Genomic DNA, 25,264 nt, shown 5'->3' with positions numbered 1-25,264 from the left:
CAGGAGACACAGGTTCAGGCCCTGAGTTGGGAAGATCCCCTGGAGAAAGAAATGGCAACCCATTCCAGTATTCTTTCTTGGAAAAGCCCATGAACAGAGGAGCCTAGAGGGCTACAGTCCATGGGGTTGCAAAAAAGTCAGACACAACTTAGTGACCAAACAGCAGCCACAGCAGCAGAATGCTTTTTTGGGCAGAAGAGACACATATAGATATTACAAGATCTGGGTTTGAGTTAGTTAAAAGAGTTCAGGCATTATTGCTTTTCTCCATGACTCTGGGGCTTTGAGGTACAGGCCAGGGGTACCAGACAGAGGAGACTGAAGAAAAGTTTCAGATGTGAGTTTCAGAGTTTCAAAGTTTCAGAGTGGCCAGTGAGAACTAGGTGGAGAAAACAGAGTCCCATAGTTAGAGCCAGAGGATGGGGGAAGCAAGTGATCCCCACACACTTCCCTCTCCTCTGGCACAGTGCATCTGACACCAGCCTCAAAGTTTACCCTTCTTGCTTTTAGTTCTTGATTGCTCGACAGTGAGAAAAGCAGAAAAAGAGAAAATGAAGACTTCCCTGGTGATCCAGTGGATAAGAATCCACCTGCCAATGCAGGAGACATAGGTTCGATCCCTGATCTGGGAATATCCCACATACCTTGGAGCAGCTAAGCCCGTGCTCCACAACTACTGAGCCCAGACTCCCAGAGCCCATGCTCTGCAACAAGAGAAGCCACCACAACGAGAATCCCACATTTCACAACTAGTGAAAAGCCCTCACAGCAAGGGAGACCCAGCACAGCCAAAAATAAATTAAAAAAAGAGAGAAAATGATGTCATGCTAGGGATTGCTATGTGCAGTTTTATGATTCTTTGTTCTTTCCCACCAAACATCCCAAAAATTAGAAATAAGAGAGACTGAATTTATACATCAGGTGAGATATTTTTATTAAAATCAAATTACATTTACATTAGCAATCCTGCTTCTGAGAATACATTTCAAGGGGACAAATCTAACTATGAAAAAAATATGCAATGAGACGTTTCTCTAATACAGAAAAGTCCATCAGGTCAGTATACCATGATTATTTAATTATTCCTCTATCATTAAAACTGTAGATATCTGGTACTTTTCTCACCTGATGTATACATTCAGCAATCCCTAGAGCATAGCCCCCGCTTCCCACAACTAGAGAAAGGACTGCACGCTAACAAAGACCTAGAACGGGCAAAAATCATTAATTAGTTAACTGGTTTAAAAGTCTTTAAAAAATATATAATTCAGTTTCATTTTAGAGAATTTGAAAAGTAGACAAACGTTATCTTTTGCCCACCATCCAAATAACAACTGCATGTTGATATATTTAATCTTTTTTCTTTATATAGATTTCTTGGTTGCTTTATATAGTTTAAATTATATTTTATGTGTAAATTTGTGTCACTTAATATGAGTATTTTCAAGTTATCTGTTAAAATCATTATGAAAATTTTATAACTTGAAAATACTCATATTAAGTGACACAAATTTGTGGGGAGCGGGGGCTATGCTCTAGTTGTGGTGCTCGGGCTTCTCGTTGGCGTGGCTCCTCTAGTTGCAGAGGATGGGCTCTAGGGCGCTCAGGCTCCCGTAGCTGCAGCGCGTGGGCTCAGGGCTTGTGGCTCCCAGGCGCAGAGGCTTCAGGAGTGGTGGCGCAGAGGCTTCAGGAGTGGTGGCGCAGAGGCTTCAGGAGTGGTGGCGCACAGGCTTCAGGAGTGGTGGCGCACAGGCTTCAGGAGTGGTGGCGCACAGGCTTAGTTGCTCTGAGGCATGTGGGATCTTCCTGGACCAGGGATCAAACCTGTGTCCCCTGAGTTGGAGATTCTTTACCACTGAGCCACCAGCAAAGCCCTTGAATTATCTGAAAAAAGACACACACCCAACGAACTTCAAGTTTATATAGTTTAAATGATTACTCAGACAACTTTGGTTTAATCAGGTCTCCCAAATGCAATTGAATTATTTGATACGATTACTTACATAATACTATACATTTTCTTTTAATTTGTATTTAGATTCAGGTATAATTTTCAGAATGTACATGTACATTTTATAGCAGATTAATATTCTAAGAGCTAATTTTGCAGCTATAGCTAGAATCTGAATTTTGACTAATTTACCTAATTTCTTGAGCCACATGTCATTTTGGTCAGATGAACAAATCCATTTCAACAATGATCATGGATCTCAGGGCAATTATTTCTGTTATAATGATTAGAACTGCTTTTAGACATTGCTACCTGGACCTTTATATTTAATATAAAAGATATTAATAAATTAAATGAAAAATCTCTCCCTTCTTTGCCATTCTCAGGACAATACCCAACCAAACCATGGTTGATGATATATGTCACCCTTTTGAAGCTGTGATCCAAATGCTTCAATTCTGGGGTGTAGCCTGCAGATTTAAACAGGGAAAAATTAGGGAAATTAGGGAAAAATAATTTTAATTGAATCAGATTCTTTGCTCTATTATGCATTAAGGGGTCAACATTGCACCCCCACTTTTGCATTCACTTTCTGTCCTCAGTTCTCTTGTTACATCCCGTGCTTTCTCTCTCTTCTAGATTTCCTGACAGCTTTTCCTCTAGCCCTGTCAAGTCTATTTCTCCTCTTTCTTTCCTCCCAAGTCTGATCACATAGACATGTGAACACATGCACAGGGGCACAAACCCATACACACTCTTCCTTGGAAGGAAGCCAGTGGGTAAAAGCTCAATAGACAAAGCCTGAACCTTTTAGTGAGCACAGGGTGTTGGAGTGTTGTTTGTCTTCATGTAATATCTAATACTTTGGCCACCTGATGTGAGGAGCTGATTCATTGGAAAAGACCCTGGTGTTGGGAAAGATGAAAGCAGGAGATGAAGGGGACAGCATAGGATAAGATGGTTGGATGGCATCACCGCCTCAATGGATGTGAGTTTGAACAAACTCTGGGAGACAGTGAAGGACAGGGAAGCCTGGTGTGCTGCACTCTAAGGGGTAGCAAAGAGTTGGACATGATTTAGCAACCGAACAACAATAACAAATACCCATCTGTGTTGTTGTGATGTACTTCCTTGCACTCACACTGGTGCAGCTGGATACCACGTGCTGCTGATTATCCCCCATTCCTCTTCAGGGTATTTGCTTGCTCATCCTCATCCACTTTGCATCTCCATTGCTTCTCATGGGTGGTTTCCACCAGCTCTAGATGTGACTCCTACTCCTCTCGGTTAGCCTTCCTTCAGTGAACAGTCCCCCAATTAAGCTTTTTATTATACTTGTTGCTCTTCTGCCCAAAGTCTTCAGTCCTTTCCTTTTATTCTTGGAGTCAAGTCCAAGCGCCTCAGGATGGTATTCAGCATCTTCTGGGACCTGGTCCAAGTCTTGTGTTACTGAGTCCAAACTCACTCTCCTCGCGGAACAACAGGCCAATGAATCAGAGACGAGGTGTTGAGGTAAGGATTACGACTTTATTCCGAAAGCCAGCTGACCATCTTCTCTGGGTCTGGATGCCATATTCTTTTACAGATCAGAGACTGTGGAGGTGAGGAAACAAAGAAAAAAAGGTCATTAATCTTGCAAATATCTCCTAGAAGGGCAAGCCTTAGGCAGGGGTGTGTTAATTCTTCCTTCCTGCCATCTACAGGTGGACAGGGTTCTGAACAAAGACACTTTAGTTTACCAGTCAGGCAGAGGGGCAGAGTCCTCTGAGGCAGGTCATTATGCATGATTATAGTAACAAAAGCCAGTCAAAGAAACAGTTCCAACATGGAGTCAGAATTGACTTCTCCCTGCAATATTTGTGTTACCCTTCCATTCCCATCGAACAACTTCCTGAGTACATTTTGCCTCTGCTCTTGGCACCCAAGCTCTCCCCTTGGCTTCTTAACCTTGGCTCACACTGTGCCTCCTCCTTGGCGTACTCTTCCCCATTCACTCTTCCCCAGTCTTTCTCATCCTTCATTTCAGTCCCAAATATCTTTTTTTCCCCATGAAACCTCACCTGGTCCTTCTAGGTGAGGACCTTTGCTTTTCCTGTGCTCCCATGGCTCTACTGCTTTTAGGGATTTTTGTTTTGTTTTGAAAAAATATTTTAACTATTTTCTTATGATACCCAGGATTGTCATTGCATCACAAGTTGCAGAGCGGACTTAGTGGCATGTGGGCTTGGTTGCCCCGGAGGCACATGGGATCTTAGTTCCCCAACCTGGGATTGAACCCATGTTCCCTGCATTGCAAGGTAAACTTAAACTCTGGACCACCAGGCAAGTCCCTGCTCTTAGTTGTAATTATTTTAACCTTTGTTGGGCTATTTGTACATTTATTTTGTCTCCTTGGAGGAAAGGGTGATGTCTGGTTCATCTTGGTACCCTCATAGGACCCACTACATTGTCCTGCACATAGTAGGTGCTCAGCTATTCATCTTTACACAATTAAATGTAAAGAGCTGAGAAGTCTTTCTGTTTTCAAGGAGTGTTTATACGGTGGTTATTTTCCTTCAACAAGAATCTTACTCATTTGTCAGCATAAGCATACATTTCGATGCAACTATTTTAGTTTAAAAGTGAGTTTTGTGAGAATGAAAAAGAGGAAAGCCAGGGCACCAAGATATGATTAAAGTCTTACATTTGCTGTTAGTCTAGTTTTTACTTTTCATTCTAATTTATTTGTCCTTAAGAGAAGATTAAAAGACGCTTACTCCTTGGAAGGAAAGTTATGACCAACCTAGATAGCATATTCAAAAGCAGAGACATTACTTTGCCAACAAAGGTCCGTCTAGTCAAGCCTATGGTTTTTCCAGTGGTCATGTATGGATGTGAGAGTTGGACTATGAAGAAAGCTGAGCACTGAAGAATTGATGCTTTTGAACTGTGGTGTTGGAGAAGACTCTTGAGAGTCCCTTGGACTGCAAGGAGATCCAACCAGTCCATTCTGAAGGAGATCAGTCCTGGGTGTTTTTTGGAAAGAATGATGCTAAAGCTGAAGCTCCAGTACTTTGGCCACCTCATGCGAAGAGTTGACTCATTGGAAAAGACTCTGATGCTGGGAGGGATTGGGGGCAGGAGGAGAAGGGGATGACAGAGGATGGCATCACTGACTCGATGGACATGAGTTTGGGTGAACTCCGGGAGTTGGTGATGGACAGGGAGGCCTGGCGTGCTGCAGTTCATGGGGTTGCAAAGAGTCAGACACGACTGAGCGACTCAACTGACTGACTGACTGACTGAAGAGAAGATAACATGAGGTTAAGACCAGTGTCCGAGCTTCTAAATACCTGGCAAATGATTTAGTCCTCTTCAATGTGTCCATGTGTGCAATTCATTCTCTCTGAGAGACCCTAAAATTTAAACTTTTACTATAGTCCTTGGACTACAGTTAATTATCATAAAAATGTTGAAACAATGACTATATATGTTCCCCATTACTATATAATTATATATTATAATAGGAACAGAGAAGGCAATGGCACCCCACTCCAGTACTCTTGCTTGGAAAATCCCATGGATGGAGGAGCCTGTTAGGCTGCAATCCATTGGGTCGCTAAGAGTTGGACACGACTGAGTGACTTCACTTTCACTTTTCACTTTCATGCATTGGAGAAGGAAATGGCAACCCACTCCAGTGTTCTTGCCTGGAGAATCCCAGGGACGGGGGAGCCTGGTTGACTGCCGTCTATGGGGTTGCACAGAGTCGGACACGACTGAAGTGACTTAGCATAGCATAATAGAAAAATATAATTCTTTTTTTAACAAAGTATTCATTTATTTTTTGGCTGTATCAGGTCTCAGTCGTGGCACGTGGGAACTTTGTCACACTGGACCGGCTTCTCTCTAGTCATGGTGCACCAGCTTAGTAGTTGATGCACTCCAGCTTAGTTGCCCTGCAGCATGTGGGATCCTATTTCCCTGACCAGGAATCAAACCCTTGTTCCCTGCATTGGAAGGTGGATTCTTAACCACTGGACCACCAGGGAAGTCCATATATCATTCTTTTTTTTCTTCATCTCTAATAGATCTTGAACAATTTGAGATATAATTTGAGTTCAATACAAATAAATTTGAATTTTTCAACTCCATTTCACAGAAACTAAAAATTATTTTTATTCATCACGGTGTTGGAAAAACTTTAATTGAAAACAGATTAGCAAGTATGTCCTGCGTGCCCAGCATGTGTTGATCTTGAGTATTTTAGTATGTGATTTGAGGCTGTGGTACCAGACTTTTGTGAAGAATACATAATTCATTACCACCACCATTTTCACAGAACTGTATTAATGAAGCTTTTCTTTGGGCTTGAGGCCGTCTTGGCTGTTTCAGAATTTTGGTGAGCAGATTGAGTGATAATTTTAGGCTTCTAAAATCAGCCTGTGTCCCCTCAGTCACATGATGTCATAAGCAGCTGGTGTTGCCTTGGCAACTTTACAGAATAAAAGTGCTGCTTTTGGTAAAACTTTGGGTCACGTGACCTAGCTCTGTATCTGGGGAAGACAACACGAAATTATTACTTACTTCTTCACCAAAACAAACCCAGATTTGCATAAGAGAAAAACAAAACCAGAACTCAAAGTCCCAAGTGAATTAATTACCCGCCTTGCCATCATCTGAAAGCCAAGTTTGTTTGACTTTGTAATTTCAACATGCTCCACTCCCTGTAATAACTCTCATATTTGTGTGTTGCTTTCCCTCATCCTCCCCATGACCCAGGAGGGTATGTCTGTTTCTAAAGCATTAGCAAGGCCAGGAGAAGAGTGATAAAGCCAATCAACCCAGAGGAATTTTGAGGGCCTAACCCTTAGTCCAGGGCTCTTTCTAGCGTCTAATGCTTTGTTGAATTCAATCATTGCTATCAACTTGCCATGTGATTTTGAGATCTATCCCAAAAATCTGTCTCCTGGTTAAGGCCTCCTGTATTGCAAATACAAGCCCTTATGGTCAAGAAATCATGGTGTCAGGGTTCCCTGCTGGGCCAATGGTTAAGAATCCACCTGCCATTGCAGGGGACACGGGTTTGATCCCTGGTCCAGGAACATTCACATGCTACAGAGCAACTAAGGCAGTGAACAGCAACTACTAAGCCCGTGTGCCCTAGACCCATGCTCTGCAACAGGAGAAACCACTGCAATGAGAAGCCTGCACACCACAACTAGAGAGAAGCCACCACTTGCCACAACCACAGAAACCCTGAGAACATCAACAAAAACCCACTGCAGCCAATAAATAAATAATAAGTTCTTAATAACAAAGAAATCATGTTAAATTAGTCATCCATAAAATACAAATAGCCCAATAGTAATTGGGTCGCAAAAGAGTTGGAAACGACTGAGCGATTAAATAACAACAATAAAATTATTCAGATGGCCACTTTGTGCCACTTAATGACAAATTTATAAACACAGGACAGTCATGAGTGTAATATCCTTTTGTAGATTTTATTAAAAATTTTATTTTCATTTTTCAGATATCTAAATAAATACATCTTCAGCCTCAGAACTTAATATATCATTTTCAAGCAAATGAATTGTTTTTTTGAATCTAGATGATTGATGCATGCTATAAGATTTCCTATCATATATATCAATTATGTAAGAGCTACATTATATACTATTATTTTCATTATTATATAATTTATATTTAAGACAAAATAAGTTATATATAAAAAAATAAAAAAATTTCTTTGTATTAGTGTTGGATGTTTATAAGTCCCAGCCTTTAAAAGAATTTTTGAAAAACAGAAAAAATAGAGTAAAAATTACATAGTTTTCTATATTATATATAATATATATATTATATGTACTAATTTACAATTAATATAAGAGTAAAATTACACAATATAATTATTAAAATTACATAATCAAGAGGCCATCACTATTAATATTTTAGAAAATTTCCTCCTGTTTTAAAAGATATTTCCCTATAAACAAATTATAGCATATATTTCAGTACAGACACACACAGACACACAGTGTTATTATGCCTCAACCCATAAAAACCATTGCTCTATGGTATCCATAAATTTATGTATCTATATATTTCCCCAGCCATCTTATACAAGAAATAATTTAAGACAGCTTAAACTTTCTTTTTAATGATTTTTACTCTTTTATTTAACCATTTCCATGTTGTTTGACTTTTCTAATATTGTGCTATTGTAAATAATACAGCAAAATGTTTTGCATTTAAAAATGTGAAAATACAACATAAAAGTCTGCATAAAAAGTTCTAAGGCTGTATACATATTGAAAATTTGTTTTTCCAGAAAAATTTAATTGTATCAGTCACTCCATCTATAACGGATGAAAACATCAATTTTAATATATCCTTGACAGCACTGAATCATATGAGATTTGTTTGAAAAGAGTTTAACACCTAGTACCTAGTTCTTAGGAGAAGGCAATGACACCCCACCCCAGTACTCTCGCCTGGAAGATCCTGTGGACGGAGGAGCCTGGTGGGCTGCAGTCCATGGGGTCGCTAAGAGTTGGACACGACTGAGTGACTTCACTTTCACTTTTCCTGTCATGCATTGGAGAAGGAAATGGCAACCCACTCCAGTGTTCTTGCCTGGAGAATGCCAGGGACGGGGGAGCCTGGTGGGTTGCCGTCTGTGGGGTTGCGCAGAGTTGGACACGACTGAAGCGACTTAGCAGCAGCAGCAGCCAGCAGCACCTAGTTCTTGGTTTCTAATACCATTTTCCAACTAATGCAACCAGGACTCCTTGGAAAAGAAACTGCTTCTAGGTGTGGGGTAGAAAATATACAAAATGAAACTGGGGTGTTCTGTGTTGCAAGAAAATAAGGAAGTGCTCATAAAAGAATGTGATGAAGGCTGTACATCAAAATGTCAGAACTCCCTTGGTGATCCAGTGGTTAAGACTGCCTTCCAATGCAGGGGGTGTGGGTTCAATCCCTGGTTGGAGAGCTAAGATTCCACATGCCTCATGGACAAACAAACCAAGGCATAGAACAGAAGCAATATTGTAATAAATTCAATGAAGACCTAAAAAACAACAAAATTTAGGAACCAACTAAAGAGCTCCCAATGGCTGAAGCTAGGACAGTTTGAACAATGAAATAAAGTAGTATTTAGATTAAAAGCCAAGCATAAAATAAATATCCATGACTCCAAACTGAAATAATGATTGAAGGATGAGATGGTTGGATGGCATCAGTGACTAAATGGACATGAGTTTGAGCAAACTCTGGGGGATAGTGAAGGACAGGGAAGCCTGACATGCTATGTAGTTCATGAACTACATGCTGTAGTTCATGTTCAGCTCATGCAAAGAGCTAAACATGATTGAGAGACTGAACAATAAATAAATAAAGGGACGAAAGTGGACAAAGCTCTCAAGGAGAAGAATTTCAAATAAGTGGTATGGTAACTCTGTCCTCAAGTAGGTGGAGCAGAACTCTCTCTTCTTAACCATGGCTGTGCACAGAGGCATCCTTCTGAAGGGTGCAGTATGGAAGCAGGAAAGAGAGGTACTCAGAGTCATCATGGTAGGTCGTGTGAATGGCATGCCGTCACTCAATATGATGTAATGCCATGGCACTTTACTTCTATGGTCCTCTACAAAGAAGTTATCCCAGTCTGTTCCTGAGAGGGGCATTGGACAAATCTAAATTTAGGGATGTTCTCCAAAACATTTAACCAGCATCCCTTAAAACTATCTTTGTTATTGTTCAGTTGCTAAGTTGTGACCGGCTCTCTTTGTGACCCTGTGGACTGTAGCTCACCAGACTGCTCTGTCCATGGGGTTCTCCAGGCAAGATTCTGGAGTGGGTTGTCATGCCTACCTCCAGGGGATCTTCCTGACCCAAGGGGTTGAACCCCAATGTCTTATGTCTTCTGCACTGGCAAATGGGTTCTTTACCACTAGCACCACCTGGAAAGCCACATCCTTGTCTTAAATTACTTCAAAACCCTAACTATTCTCTGTGCTTCATCTATGTTCTCTCTACAATCCATTCTTCACACAATAATTAGCCTAATATTTTAAAAGTATAAATTTGATCATGCAGTCTCAAGGATAACATTTATCATCCTTATCAAAATAAAATATAATTCTTACCAAGATAAAGTATTCAGTTCAGTTCAGTTCAGTCGCTCAGTTGCGTCCGACTCTTTGCAACCCCATGAATCGCAGCACGCCAGGCCTCCCTGTCCATCACCAACTCCCGAAGTTCACCCAGACTCACATCCATCGAGTCAGTGATGCCATCCAGCCATCTCATCCTCTGTCGTCCCCTTCTCCTCCTGCCCCCAATCCCTCCCAGCATCAGAGTCTTTTCCAATGAGTCAACTCTCTGCATGAGGTGGCCAAAGTACTGGAGTTTCAGCTTTAGCATCATTCCTTCCAAAGAACACCCAGGACTGATCTCCTTCAGAATGGACTGGTTGGATCTCCTTGCAGTCCAAGGGACTCTCAAGAGTCTTCTCCAACACCACAGTTCAAAAGCATCTTCTTACCAAAATAAAATCCAAAATCTTTACTGTGGCCTACAGTTTCTTCATGATCTAACTCCTGTGTCCAGCTCTCCCATCCCCACCTCTCTGGCCAGCTTGTGCTACTCCTGTGACACAACCTCCTACTGAATCCTCAAAACCCTTCCCTATTTTCCCCACAGTTGACTTCTCACTCTTTAGTTCTTACTTCTTCTATTGTCTCCCTTCCTTTTCCTTGATGATCTTATCTTGGTGGGCTCATCCCTCTTCTGTTAGTTCCTCTTATCCTCCATAGGGTTGATTGCAATTTTCTTTCCTTCCTAGGGAACCAAAATCTGCCACCCCAAGTATGCTCCAAGCATAAAGGTTATTTTGAGCTGAAGGCAAAAGAGAAGAAACAGATACAAGAAACTGCCCTCTTCTTATACCTCAAAGCAGGACATAGTTTGGAAAGGTGTCTCTTTCCTGTACCAGGAAGGAAAAAACTCATCAGGACTCCCAACACTTACCAGCCCAGAGCACAAAAAGAACACATAACAATCTTCACTAAAATAGCCCTTATCTTTCATTACTTTCCCACATGTGTTAAGCTTCTCATGGTCTGCTACCTTGAAAAGCCTAGACCCCTCTTCCTTTGTCTTGTCACTTCTCCACAAATTTATTGTCCTTTGTAAAAATGCTGTATAAAGCCCCAATTCTAACCATGGCTTTGAGTTATTCATCCCTGAATTCTCCCACATGTACACATGATGCATGTGTTAACTGATGCTGTTTTCCTCCTGTTCATTCATCTTTTAAAAATCTAATCTGCAGAGCTACAGCAAAAAAACAAAAAACCCAAGACAGGTAAAGGAGAACAAGTTAAACTTTTCCTTGCCTATACACTCTCTTTCCTTCTTTTCCTCCAGACTCGCTGAATGCCCCGCCTCCCAGTGGTCCATGGGGGTAGGGACCTTGTTTGTCCATCACTGTATTTTTAGCACATCTCACATAGTATAGGCTCAATACTTTTTATTGTATCAATGTTAAATGAATCGAACAATTGGCATGTCTTGATACTGGAACGTATTTTATTTATATATGTTTTAAAAAATTTTTCCTCTCTTTGCCCAGAACATGTGGCATGTGAGATCTTAGTTCCCTAACTAGGGATAGAACCCAAACCCCTTGCATTGGGAGCTCAGAATCTTAACCACTGAACCACCAGGGAAGTCTCTAGGAGTATATTGTAGATCATTAGAACTAAAACATTAGAGCACATTTTTATTGAGTCATTTTAATACATGTACTCTTCCAAATGAATTCGTAAATTTGTTTTTTCAAGTTAAGAATATCGAATTCTGATAAGAAATACATTATAGCTGTCTTTCTAGATTACTTTGGGGATAATTGATATGTTTACAATATCAAGCTCTTCCATTCAGGCACATGATAATTTTTTTATCCTTGAATATTTTTGACCCAGGATTGGTTGATTCCATGGATTGGAACCTGTGGATGTGGAAAGCTGACTGTATATGGCATTTTGTTTACCCATTTATCTGTTAATGGCCACTTATTGGCCTTTTTGAAAAATTGATGTACAAGTACCAATTTGACTGCTTCTTTCGATTATTTTGAGTGTATACATAGGAGTGTAATTATTTGATCACATAATCATTATATTTACTTTTACGTACATTTTTGGCTAGCTGAATTGCAATCCCTTTGCAGAGGAAATGCGTATACTTCTTTGAGGCCTCACTTTCATAGTGTTTCACCATCAATAGTGATATTTTTTCTTGCATCAAAGTAGGCATTAAAAATGTTAATAAACCACATTCCTTTTATTAATTTACTAAGTGTATATATATATATATTTCTTGATATAGGAATGCATTTTTAATTTTATCAAGTTCCATTTCAGTGAGTATTTTAAAATAAAAGATTAATTTTCTTCATGAACTATTAACATTACCAATTATAATACTAGATTTTCTAATATATAAGCCATTCTTGACTTTTTATTTTAATGATACCTTGATATTAATTCTTTCTTTATGGCAGTAAATCAAATTTTCCCCTTTTTTGAAAATTAATTTTTAATTTCATGAATGCTTTATATGCAAATCTGGCTCATACAATTTCTACTATTTGAAATGTGTTAAACTTATTTTTCACTTCTAATCTTTTCTATGATCAATTTTATGTTTCATGAATTTTAGACAAGATATAGCCTAAATTTCAAATTCTCTTGTTTTTTGTTTTATTTATTCATTTAAAAATTGTATTCCTATTTTTATATCTGTATTAAGTTTTTACCTGCCTGATCTATCACACCTTGACACTTGTTATTCAGTTACATCTATTTGTATTCATTTCTTTTAGTATATCTCTAAAGGTAAGTGGATACAAGGTTACTCAACACATAAAGATTCATTATAGTTACTTTTTCATTGTAAATTATATTTATCAGGATAAAATTACCATCTTTGTGCTCTTTAATGCTTTTTTATTTGCTTGAACTTTGTGTAAAGTAAATTGATATCTTGGCTTTATTTGCTATTGCTTGATATACTTTGCCTCTTGCTTCACTCTTAATCTTTTCCACCAAATTTTAAAAATGCTTTTTATGGACAGCCTGTTTACTACTCTATTAGAGAGTCCCTCCTGTTTGAAAAAAGATTTTGATTTAGTTTCAATCATCATCATCATAATTGATAGTATCTGATCTTCCTTTTTTTGCTCTCTGTTCTTAAATTTTTCTTTTGTTTATTAAATAACTTTATTGTTTTTATCTTTTACATCATTTGAAACATACATATATATTTATAGATCTATCTATCTAACTATATCTCAACCAATTCTAAATAACAGAGCCCTTCAATCTTTTTCCTCATATACTGAAATGCCATGCTTGACACAGGGATCAAACCCAAGTCTCTGAAGTCTCTTGCATTGAAGGTCAGGTTCTTCAGCACTAGCACTACCTGGGAAGCCCTCATATAAAGCAGTTTTTATCAAGCATGTGGTCTTGGGCTCCCCTGGTGGCTCAGACTGTAAAGTCAGAATCTCCAGTAATGTAGGAGACAGGGGTTTGATCCCCTGGTTGGGAAGATCCCCTGGAGAAGGAAATGGCAACCCACTCTAGTATTCTTGCATGACTTTCGCTATGTGGTCTTGGCTTTACAGATTTTTGAAAACGTTCCCTGAAAACTTGTCTTTGCGTGAGATATATTTATCATTCTTTGCCATGTTAGAAATTAAAAGTGAGAATTTAAAATATTTGTTAACTCATTTAAAATAGAATAATGAACTCATTAAATCTTACAAATAATGTATTATTATGGAAACTACCTGTATTTCCAAAAAATAAAATTCACTGAGGAGAGTGGCATTGCTTTATATAATTACAAATCTCTTTAGTAAATGTTAAATAAAAAGATAGCCAAATTCTCATACCTGCTTCTTTTAATTTACTTTGTGGCATTATGTTGTTTTGATTGAAGTGTGAAAAAAAAATATAGCAACACAGTTATGTAATTGGAGAATAAAGGGATATTTTAAAAGTCTTTTTGGATAGTTTTGAAAAACTTTCTTTGATATTACACCAAAACTTGGCAAATGTTAGTTTCTTAAAGATGAGTTGCAATGTAAATGCTGAAACCATATCAATGAACTCTTTGTCCTCTGTTACATTAAAACCCACTGACTTACTTTGCACTTCAAATGGATCTTTTATAGCATCATGCATTGGTTATTTAGGTTTCACAGGTGGCTCAGACTTGAAAGAATCTGCCTGCAATGTGGGAGACTTGGGTTTGATCCCTGAGTTGGGAAGATCTCCCCAAGAAGGGAATTGCAATCCACTCCAGTATCCTACCCTGGAGAATCCCTGTGGACAGAGGAGCCTGGCAGGCCACAGTCCAAAGGGTCGCAAAGAGTCAGACATGACTGAGCCACTTTTACTTCACTTTCTTTGGTCATTTTAGAAGATATATTAAGTCTTTGAGTTCTATAGATTTTCCAAATACCCACACATTTCATTAAACCATATTTAAAAAATCACATTAGTTAATATCACCCTGTCTCATCAGAAAAAGACTTTACGTATTAGAAAACTGTAAAGACCCATGTGTGGCAGATACATATGAAAAAAAAAATCTAATTTCCTTTTGAAAGCCTCAGTTTTGTCATTGGCAATACTTGCTGTCAGTTGTCCTTGAAGTGACAGGTTCACTTTGTTCATTTTTGAGACAAAGCATGTCACGCATCCGCTTCTAAATAACTGTCATTTGCCAGTGTTCATTCAGTGAAGATGCAATCCCTTAAGAGAAGTGGCAGTTTCTGTTAAGAGCTCACCTGGAGCAACCGCTGGACTCTGCAAGTAGCGTAGGGCTTCATGTCTGTCTCCTGGGCCGTAATGAATTACCCCTAAATTTATCAGCTTAATGCAAAAATAAACATTTATTTTATCTCGCAGAGTTTCTGTGGGGCAGGAATTTGGAAATCAGCTTAGCTGGGTGATTCTGGCTCAGAGTTTCTCGTGAAATCATAACCACCAAGTCGGCTGTTGGCTGAAGGCATGACTGGGGCTAAGATCCACTTCCAAGAGGGCTCCTCACATGCTCAGCACATTCACACTTGTTGACATGACAGCAGATAGACCTTAGTTCCTCTCCGCAGGGCCCTCGCCACTGAGCCACCTGGGAAGATGCAAGATAAAATCCGTTATCTTCTACATATTGTTGTATCTTTTATGATTTTAGTCTATTCCTCCCATTCTTTTCAGTCTGAGGATGGGTCTCGAGCTTTTTCCCGCTTTACTGTTTCCTTCTCCTGCACCATCAATTTTGTCATTTACTCTGTCCACTGAGGATTTGTACTCTTCTTATAGTTGTTGTCGTCGTTTTTCCGCTTCAGTTACTCCTTCTCTCTCCTCTTTACTTATCTGTTTTAGCTCTCCTTTGTGGAAACACAATGATCTCTGTTCTCTGATATGCTGAACTAATAGGGTATGCATGGAACATGACATCCAATATGTACTGCTGGGCCCTTCTGTCTCTCCCCAGCAAGCTGTCCTTACAGGAAATCCCTACACTGGAGCATGTGGCAGGTGTGGTCATACTCTAAAGACACCAAGAAAATGTACCTGCAGCCTTGCCCACTTAGGAGTTTGCAATGACCCATCTCTTTGAATAAGGCAATGGGAGAAGTAAGACATCACATCCCCAAGTGGCTCAGTGGTAAAGAATCAGTCTGCTTAAGCAGGAGACACAGGAGATGTGGGTTCGATCCCTGGGCCAGGAAGATGCCCTGGAGGAGGGCATATCAACCCACTCCAGTATTCTTGCCTGAGAATCCCATGGATGGAGGAGGCTGGCAGGCTGCAATCTGTGGGGACACAAAGAGTTGGACATGACTGAAGCGACTTGTCACACATGCATAGAGGTGTTGTGAGATTTTATGTTTCTTTATAGAGGTTTCTTTGCATGAGTGCATGCCAAGTCACTTCAGTCATGTCCCACTCTTTGCAACCCCATGGACTGTAACCTGCCAGGCTCCTCTGTCCATGAAATTTTTCAGGCACGAATACTGGAATGGATTGCCATGCCATCCTCCAGGAAGATTTCTTTATATGTTTCTTTACTGAGAAAACCCTTGCACATGTCATGATAGAAATGTCCTGAGGATACTGGAGGAATGCATTTAAATATTAACTGTAGATAACACTGGGCAGTGGCATTTTAAGTAAATTTAACTCTTTTTTATGTGTTTTTGTATTTTTCACCATTTTCATAAAGTTAGTGGATTAATATTTTTATTATACAAGTGATACACATGAAAAATGTTGGTTGTATAAAAATCCAAACAATTTAGAAGAAATAGAATCCTTTGTTTTCAACTCCTTCCCTAATACTTTTGCCCTTGGCCACCATTATCCAGTTTGGTGTGAATCTTTTTTGTCTTTTTTCAGTATATTTATATTCTTATATGAATAGATGTATGTTTGGAATAAACATCTTCTCATATATGTGTTTCTGAACCTTGATTTTTTTCCCCTTTGTTGATATGTCTTGGAAAGCTGTCCGTGTGAGTATATGGACATCTCATTCTTTTTACAAGCTATGTTGTACATCATAATACAGGTACATCATAATTTGGTTAACCACTTCCATATTAATGAGTAGTTAGTTTTTTGCTTTATTACAAACCAGTGCAATAGACATCTTTGTATATTAATTATTTTGCCAAGGTACTTATATTTTTCTAAGATAAATATCTAAAATAGAAATGGTGGCTCAAAGAGCATTTTAACAGATGCAAATGGTACAGTCTTGAATTTGGGTATGCAAGAACGAACCTCTAAGCTCCCATTTCAGTTCTTGGCAGAAAACCTGAATGTTCCTAAGAGTGATAGTACGCACAATGGAAACAAAATCTGGAAGAATGCGTAGCAATTTCTATAATGGTTATGTCTTCTACACCTGCTGAAGGATGGAGGCAGCTGCTATGGATGAATTTGCTGTTTTCTCTCAGCACCTGGTGTCTGCAAAGACCCAGACCAGCACTTATACCCTGATGGAGGGGGTGTGGTGCTGAACTACAGGGTCTTCCCAATCACTGTGGCGTTAGACATTTTGTTATTATTGGGCAATTGCCCCAGGTAGATTAAGAGTGTGGAAGTCAGAAAGATGGAGAAGAAGGAAGGGAGGGATCAGCAGAGAACCAGAGGGGTTCGCATTTATAGTGTTTTTCCAAAATGGAACATAGGATAGAAAACATCAAACAACAATAATCATTACTTTGGATATTCAGCATAGTAGGCTTATCCATTAGAGACAAGACAATGCTTGGCAAAGAGTTTTGCTTCTTTTCCTTCTTTAAGCGAGTGATAGAGCAGTTGATAAAAGTCACTGAATTTTTTTAGTAGTGAAGACTGTTAGGCTTAATAGTTTGCCTTCTTCACCTATACTCCAGCCTGCCAGAAATACAGCCCAGGGTCTCTTCGCCCCTTTGCGCTTTTAGTTCTTTCTGTCTTTCCAGAGTGTCCTTGACTCTATAATCAGATGAGGTCAGCAAATGTTCTAGGCTTACACTGAATTTCCCCGTCACCTTAAATCCACCCACATTCATCCTTCTGTGGATGGCATTTTGTCTGTCTCTTTCCTATGCTGTGATTACACTCTTTCTTAAAGTCAGTTATTGAATTCTTATTTTTTTTTTAATCTTTATTGGATTTGTTATAATATTACTTCTGTTTTGGGAGATGTGAGATCTCAGTTCCCTGACCAGGGATCCAGTCCACACCCTCTGCATTGGAAGGTGAAGTCTTAACCACTGAACAACCAGGGAAGTCCCTGAATTCTTATTTTTAATAGATATAATACCCACATGTCGTCCAAAACCCAAAAAGCACAAAAAAGTGTCAAATGAAAAGTTTATTGTCTTCTCACTGCTTATCAAAAGTCTCTTTCTCTCTAGTTTTTACTCACATTGCACTGTGTATACTAGTCTTCACTTTAATTATTTCCTTTATTTTTATGTATTTATTTTATAGTATCCTAGTGTATTGATTTTTGGAGCCCAAAAAAATAAAGTCTGGCACTGTTTCCACCGTTTCCCCATCTATTTCCCATGAAGTGATGGGACCAGATGCCATGATCTTCGTTTTCTGAAGGTTGAGTTTTAAGTCAACTTTTTCACTCTCCTCTTTCACCTTCATCAAGAGGCTTTTTAGTTCCTCTTCACTTTCAGCCAGAAGGGTGGTGTCATCTGCATATCTGAGGTTATTGCTGTTTCTCCCGGCAATCTTGATTTCAGCTTGTGCTTCTTCCAGCCCAGCGTTTCTTATGATGTACTCTGCATATAAGTTGAATAAGCAGGGTGACAATATACAGCCTTGACGTACTCCTTTTCATATTTGGAACCAGTCTGTTGTTCCATGTCCAGTTCTAACTGTTGCTTCCTGACCTGCATACAAATTTCTCAAGAGGCAGGTCAGTTGGTCTGGTATTCCCATCTATTCCAGAATTTTCCACAGTTTGTTGTGATCCACACAGTCAAAGGCTTTGGCATAGTCAATAAAGCAGAAATAGATTTTTTTCTGGAACTCTCTTGCTTTTTCCATGATCCAGCGGATGTTGGCAATTTGGTCTCTGGTTCCTCTGCCTTTTCTAAAACCAGCTTGAACATCTGGAAGTCCAAAATCACTGCAGATGGTGGCTGCAGCCATGAAATTAAAAGACACTTACTCCTTGGAAGAAAAGCTATGACCAACCTAGATAACATATTGAAAAGCAGAGACATTACTTTGCCAACAAAGGTCCATCTAGTCAAGACTATGGTTTTTCCAGTGGTCATGTATGGATGTGAGAGTTGGACTGTGAAGAAAGCTGAGCGCCGAAGAATTGATGCTTTTGAACTGTGGTGCTGGAGAAGACCCTTGGACTGCAAGGAGATCCAACCAGTCCATTCTGAAGGAGATCAGCCCTGGGATTTCTTTGGAAGGAATGATGCTAAAGCTGAAACTCCAGAACTTTGGCCACCTCATGCGAAGAGTTGACTCATTGGAAAAGACTCTGATGCTGGGAGGGATTGGGGGCAGGAGGAGAAGGGGACGACAGAGAATGAGATGGCTGGATGGCATCACTGACTCGATGGACGTGAGTCTGAGTGAACTCTGGGAGTTGGTGATGGACAGGGAGGCCTGGCGTGCTGCGATTCATGGGGTTGCAAAGAGTTGGACACGACTGAGCAACTGAATTGAACTGAACTGAGTGTATTGATTTCCTAATGGGCAGATTCCAGGACATCCTGTTGAACCTCAAGTTTAGCTGGCTTGAGGGAAGACCACCTCTCTAAGAGACATACTTGTAGGCCACTCAAAGTAGATTTTATTTTTTTTAACTTTCTACTTTATACTGCAGTACAGCTGATTAACAATGTTGTGATAGTTTCAGGTGCACAGCAGAGACACTCAGTCACACACATACATGTATCCATCCTCCCCAAACTCCCCTCCCATCCAGGCTGCCACATAACATTGAACACAGTCCCCTGTGCTGTACAGCAGGACATTGTTGGTTATCCACTTTAAATATAGCAGTGTGTTCCTGTCTATCCCAAACTCCCTAACTACGTCATCCTTCCCCCTGGCAACCATAAGTTAATTCTATAAGTCTGTGAGTCTGTTTCTATTTTGTAAATAAGTTAATTTGTATCATTTCTTTTTAGAATCCACATAGAAGGGATGTCATGCAATTTTAGATGGGCCATGGACTCTATACTGTGCAGTTGTCTGTTCCCAGCATTCTTACTACATTTGTTGAAGTTCTGTTCAGTCTGGTGTTAAAAAGAAGGCATAGACAGATGTAAATTTTATTTTAGTTCTATAGATTAAATTAGAAACACCAATAGCATTAGAAAACAATGAAATAAAATAGTAGCTGCAGGGAGCATCTGCTACACAGGGAGGGTTTCCCTGGGGACCAATTTCAAGTGAAGGCATTCATTTCAGGGTTTGGTTTTTCGCCTGGTGGCTCCCTGACACTTTCTAAAAACAAGTTACAGGGCATTCAGCAAGTCTGCTGAGTTAATGATTGAAAGCCATAAAATAGATCAAGTTGTCTGGAAGCACTCTCAACAACCAAACTTGAGGTGTTCACGTGCAAATTGGGCTTCCCAGGTGGTTCTAGAGGTAAAGAATCTGCTTACCAATGCAGGAAATGCAAGAGACATGGGTTGGATCCCTGGGTCAGGAAGATCCTTTGGAGGAGGAAATGGCAACCCACTCTAGTATTCTTGCCTGGGAAATCCCATGGACAGAGGAGACTGGGAGGCTACAGTCCATGGGGTCACAAAGAGTCAGGAACGACTGAGCAACTGAAAGTGAAAGTAAAAGTCGCTCAGTCGTCTCCAACTCTTTGGGACCCCATGGACTATACAGTCCGTGAAATTCTCCAGGCCAGAATACTGAAGTGGGTAGCCTTTCCCTTCTCCAGGGGATCTTCCCAACCCAGGGATCGAACCCTGGTTTTCCACATTGCAGGTGAATTCTTTACCAGCTGAGCCACAAGGGAAGCCCAAGAATACTGGAGTGGGTAGCCTATCCCTTCTCCAGCAGATCTCCCTGACCCAGGAATCAAACTGGCATCTCTTGCACTGCAGGCGGATTCTTTACCAACTGAGCTATCAGGGACTGAGCGACTAAGCACACATGCAAATCCGAAGGGAAATGTTCACTTATGAAAATTTGGAAGCAGGAAAAGTTCAACCTATGCTTCGATGAGATTTTGAATATAAACCTGGAATATACCAGCTTAAAAGACTTTGTGTTTTGTTGTTGTTGTTGTTTTGTTTTTTAAAGTGAAATTTTCTTACTTAATCCATTTGAATTAGATACCTTCCCTTTATTATTCCAAATTCTTTAAAAAAAAATTTATGTATTTAGCTGTGTCAGGTCTTAGTTGCAGCATGCAGGATCACGTTTGGTCATGTGGGTTCTTTCCTTGTGGCAGGCAGAGTCCCATGGCATGTGGGATCTTAGTTCACTAGGAATTGAACCCGCATCCCACGCATTGCAAAGCAGATTCTTAACCCCTAGACCACCAGGGAGGTCCCAAGCTAATGAGACTTTGGAGGACTTCCATCTTAAAGTGTGTAGCCAGGAAAACTGAGTCCAGAATAGGAAAGGGATGTGCCCAGGGTCGCCTGATGACGTATGTAAATCTGGTCTCCAATCTGCATGGCTGCCTGAGCACTAAACAAAATGTGGTTACCACCTGCATCTCTTTTTTTTTTCTCTCCTTTAGATAAAATATTTGTTTGGCTTTTTGGAATATAAACACGTTCAAACAGAGTTTAAAAATTGTACTTTTGGAGTTAACCCTTACAGGAAAGAAGATTTTTGTTGTTGTTCAGTTGATAAGTCGTGTCTGACCCTTAGTGATCCCGTGGACTGCAGCATGCCAGGCTTCCTTCCTTGTCCTTCACTATCTCCTGGAGTTTACTCAGATTCATGTCCATTGAGTCAGTGATGCTATCTAACCATCTCATTCTCTGTCACCTCCGTCTCCTGTTGTCTTCAATCTTTACCAGCATCAGGGTCTTTTCCAATGAGTCGGCTCTTCACATCAGGTGGCCAAAGTATTAGAGCTTCAGCATCAGTCCTTCCAATGACTATTCAAGGTTGATCTCCTTTAGGATTGACTGGTTTGATCTCCTTTCAGTCCAATGGATTCTTAAGAGTCTTCTCCAGCACCACAATTCGAAAGCATCAGTTCTTCGGTGCTTGGCTTTCTTTATGGTCCAACTTTCACATCTGTACATGACTACCGGAAAAACCATAGTTTTGACTATAAAGATTACATTTCTTTAAATCTATAACTTGGCTTCTGTTCAACCACATTCACCCACCCCCTGACAAAGGAACACTGCATCTACCATTTATGAGCATTGCTTCTTTCCCACATTTAAAATACCAAATCTAAAATAAACCCCAAAGTCTTGGTTGAGGTTGAGTTTATGCAACTCACACATCTGAAGCTCAGCATCACTGTGAAACTTACACATTCTTTCCTCACTGGTGGAAATTCACATGCATTTGGACTAACAGATTCCAGGTCTGTGTCTCTTAACTGGGGCATTTTGTCATTAAATATTCATAACTTCATCTTTATTCATGTCAGCTAAGCTTTTTATTGCCCTGCCATTGCTTTTATTAACAGCAAAGTGGATGTGTTTATTTACACTTAGACAGGAAATGAACTGAAGTTGCCTGGTGGTATGGGCCTCACTCAAGTCATCCACTGTACTTATCTTAATTAGACTTAATGCAGATCTGAAGCTTGGTTTTCTTCCTTTGCAGAAGTAATTTCTGGAAAGGGCACAAATAGAATTCAGTGATTATAGAAAGATGAAGCTCAATTTGTGGTACTTATAGTTTATTAACTTTTTTTAAAGAAAATGTGTTTTGATGACTAACACATATATGATATGCTGCAGTCATAAACTGCAGTTCATAAAATGACTTCACTCAGTAGCATTTATGATGAAGAGAAAGTAATCATTCTAATAATGAAATGACCATGACTTCCTCTATGTTAATTTAAAGTGCAGTTTCAGTTCAGTTGCTCAGTTGTGCCCGACTCTTTGCAACCCCATGGATTGCAGAATGCCAGGCCTCCCTGTCCATCACCAACTCCTGGAACTTGCTCAAACTCATGTCCATTGAGTCAGTGGTGCCATCCAACCATCTCATCCTCTGTGGTCCCCTTCTCCTCCCACCTTCAATCTTTCCCAGCAACCGAGTCTTTTCAAATGAGTCAGTTCTTCCCATCAGGTGGCCAAAGTATTGGAGTTTCAGCTTCAACATCAGCCTTTACAATTAACACTCAGGACTGATCTCATTTAGGATGGACTGGTTGGATCTCCTTGCAGTCCAAGGGACTCTCAAAAGTCTTCTCCAACATCACAGTTCAAAAGCATCAGTTCTTCGGCACTCAGCTTTCCTTATAGTCCAATAAATATAGTCTATAAATGACAACTGGAAAAACCATAGTCTTGACTAGATGGACCTTTGTTGGCAAAGTAATGTCTCTGCTTTTTAATATGCTGTCTAGGTTGGTCATAACTTTCCTTCCAAGGAGTTTATAAAACTGCAAATAAATGATGCCAGGCTCCTGTGTCCATGGAATTCTCCAGGCAAGAAAACTGGAGTGGGTAGCCATTCACTTCTCTAGGCGATGTTCCCGACCCAGGGATCAAATCCGGATCTCCCACATGGCAGGCAGATTCTTAACCATCTGAGCCACCAGGGAGGCCCCAAATAAATGACTACAGTGAATAAAAGGAGAATATTAAAACTGATATTTTTAAATGCAGCAAAGCACTAGTCCCTGGTCTGGAAACAACACCAGATAGAAATTAAAGGTGATACTTATTTCTTAAATGAATTTTCTGATTTTAAGCCTTCCTTTTGTACCCCACGAGAAGTCATCTAAGAATTCAAATGCTGTAATCAAAATAAACTGAAGCTCATTAATAAGCCAAATAAGGATTCCAAATCAAGATTGGCAGGAGAAATATCAATAACCTCAGAGATGCAGATGACACCACCCTTATGGCAGAAAGTGAAGAGGAAGTAAAGAGCTTCTTGATGAAAGTGAAAGAGGACAGTGAAAAAGCTGGCTTAAAACTCAATATTCAAAAAATAAAGATCAAGACATCCAGTCCCATCACTTCATGGCAAATAGATGGGGAAACAATGGAAACAGTGACAGACTTTCTTTTCTTGGGCTCCAAAATCATTGCAGATGGTGACTGAATCCATGAAATTAAAAGATGCTTGCTCCTTGGAAGAAAAGTTATGACCAACCTAGACAGCATATTAAAAACCAGAGACATTATTATGCCAACAAAGGTCCATAGAGTCAAAGCTATGGTTTTTTCAGTAGTCATGTATGGATGTGAGAGCTGGACCACAAGAAGGCTGAACGCTGAAGAATTGATGCTTTTGAACTGTGGTGTTGGAGAAGATTTTGAGAGTCCCTTGGACTGCAAGGAGATCAAACCAGTCAATCTTAAAGGAAATCAGTCCTGAATATTCATTGGAAGGACTGATGCTGAAACTGAAGCTTCAATACTTTGGCCATCTGATGCAAAGAACTGACTTATTGGAAAAGACCCTGATGCTGGGAAAGATTGAAGGTGGGAGGAGAAGGGGACCGCAGAGGATGAGATGGTTGGATGGCATCATTGACTCAATGGACATGAGTTTGAGCAAGCTCCAGGAGTTCATGATGGACAAGGAAGTCTGGTGTGCTGCAGTCCATGGGGTCACAAAGAGTCAGACACGATTGAGTTACTGAACTGAACTGAAGGATTCTGAGCTATGAAGACAGCATTGTGGCTAACTTTAAAAAAAAATAGCATTGGAGAAACTAAGAAAGCAGGGAGATTTCCCTGAGGTCACGAATCACGTGCCAGAAAGCTGTGACTGGAAGCATGTTTCTAGACGTCAGTTTAGTGCTCTTTACACTGTCACCTGTGCTGTGATTAAAACTCTGTTTTCCTCTCCTCTCAGTTTTATTTATTGCTAGCATGTGTCTGGCAGCTGGCCTCTTTTTAGGTTTATAAGAATCACTTGACTTCTGGTGTTTAACACCCACGTAGTATACTGAAGACATGGTTGAGTGTGCAAAGGACAAAAAATATTATCTTTCAGATAAATGTGGAGGACAAAAACAGGGGCAAGTAGGTTCGGCTTCTGATTGTCCCTCTTGGTTAATCAGCCACCCATCCATTCATTCATCCATCCCTCCATCATCCATCCCTCCATCAGACATTGGCATCAGTGACGTCTTCCTGGCTTCTGGTTTGACAACCATGTAGAAAGTGGAGCCACCATTTATGTATTTAATGTATCTGCTTGTTTTTGATTGTGGCAAATGCCACAGAAGATAACATTTACATAACATAATGGCTTTAAGTGCACAATTCACTAGTGTTGACTATATCTACGCTTCCCTGGTGGCTCAGAGGTTAAAGCGTCTGCCTGGAATGCAGAAGACCCAGGTTTGATCCCTGGGTCGGGAAGATCCCCTGGAGAAGGAAATGGCAACCCACTCCAGTACTCTTGCCTGGAGAATCCCATGGAGGGAGGAGCCTGGTAGGCTACAGTCCATGGGGTTGCAAAGAGTCAGACACGACTGAGCAACTTCACTTTCACTAGATCTCTAGAATGTTTTTATCTTGCAAAACCTAAACGTTGTCCCCACAAAACAACCACTCCCTTACTTGCCTCTCCCAGCCCCTAGCACCCACAGTCC

At 40.1% G+C, this 25,264-nt stretch overlaps 1 non-coding gene across 1 annotated transcript; it reads left to right on the top strand.

Annotated features, from left to right (window-relative positions):
* Positions 1 to 24,959: 24,959 nt before the first annotated feature.
* Positions 24,960 to 25,031, top strand: TRNAS-GGA (transfer RNA serine (anticodon GGA)). The gene has a single exon. It is a non-coding gene; the product is annotated as a tRNA-Ser (tRNA).
* The last annotated feature ends 233 nt before the right edge of the window (positions 25,032 to 25,264 follow it).

The sequence above is a fragment of the Bubalus kerabau genome, chromosome 19 (assembly GCF_029407905.1).
Source record: "Bubalus kerabau isolate K-KA32 ecotype Philippines breed swamp buffalo chromosome 19, PCC_UOA_SB_1v2, whole genome shotgun sequence".
Taxonomy (NCBI): Eukaryota; Metazoa; Chordata; class Mammalia; order Artiodactyla; family Bovidae; genus Bubalus; species Bubalus kerabau.
This window is presented reverse-complemented; position numbering and strand designations above follow the sequence as displayed.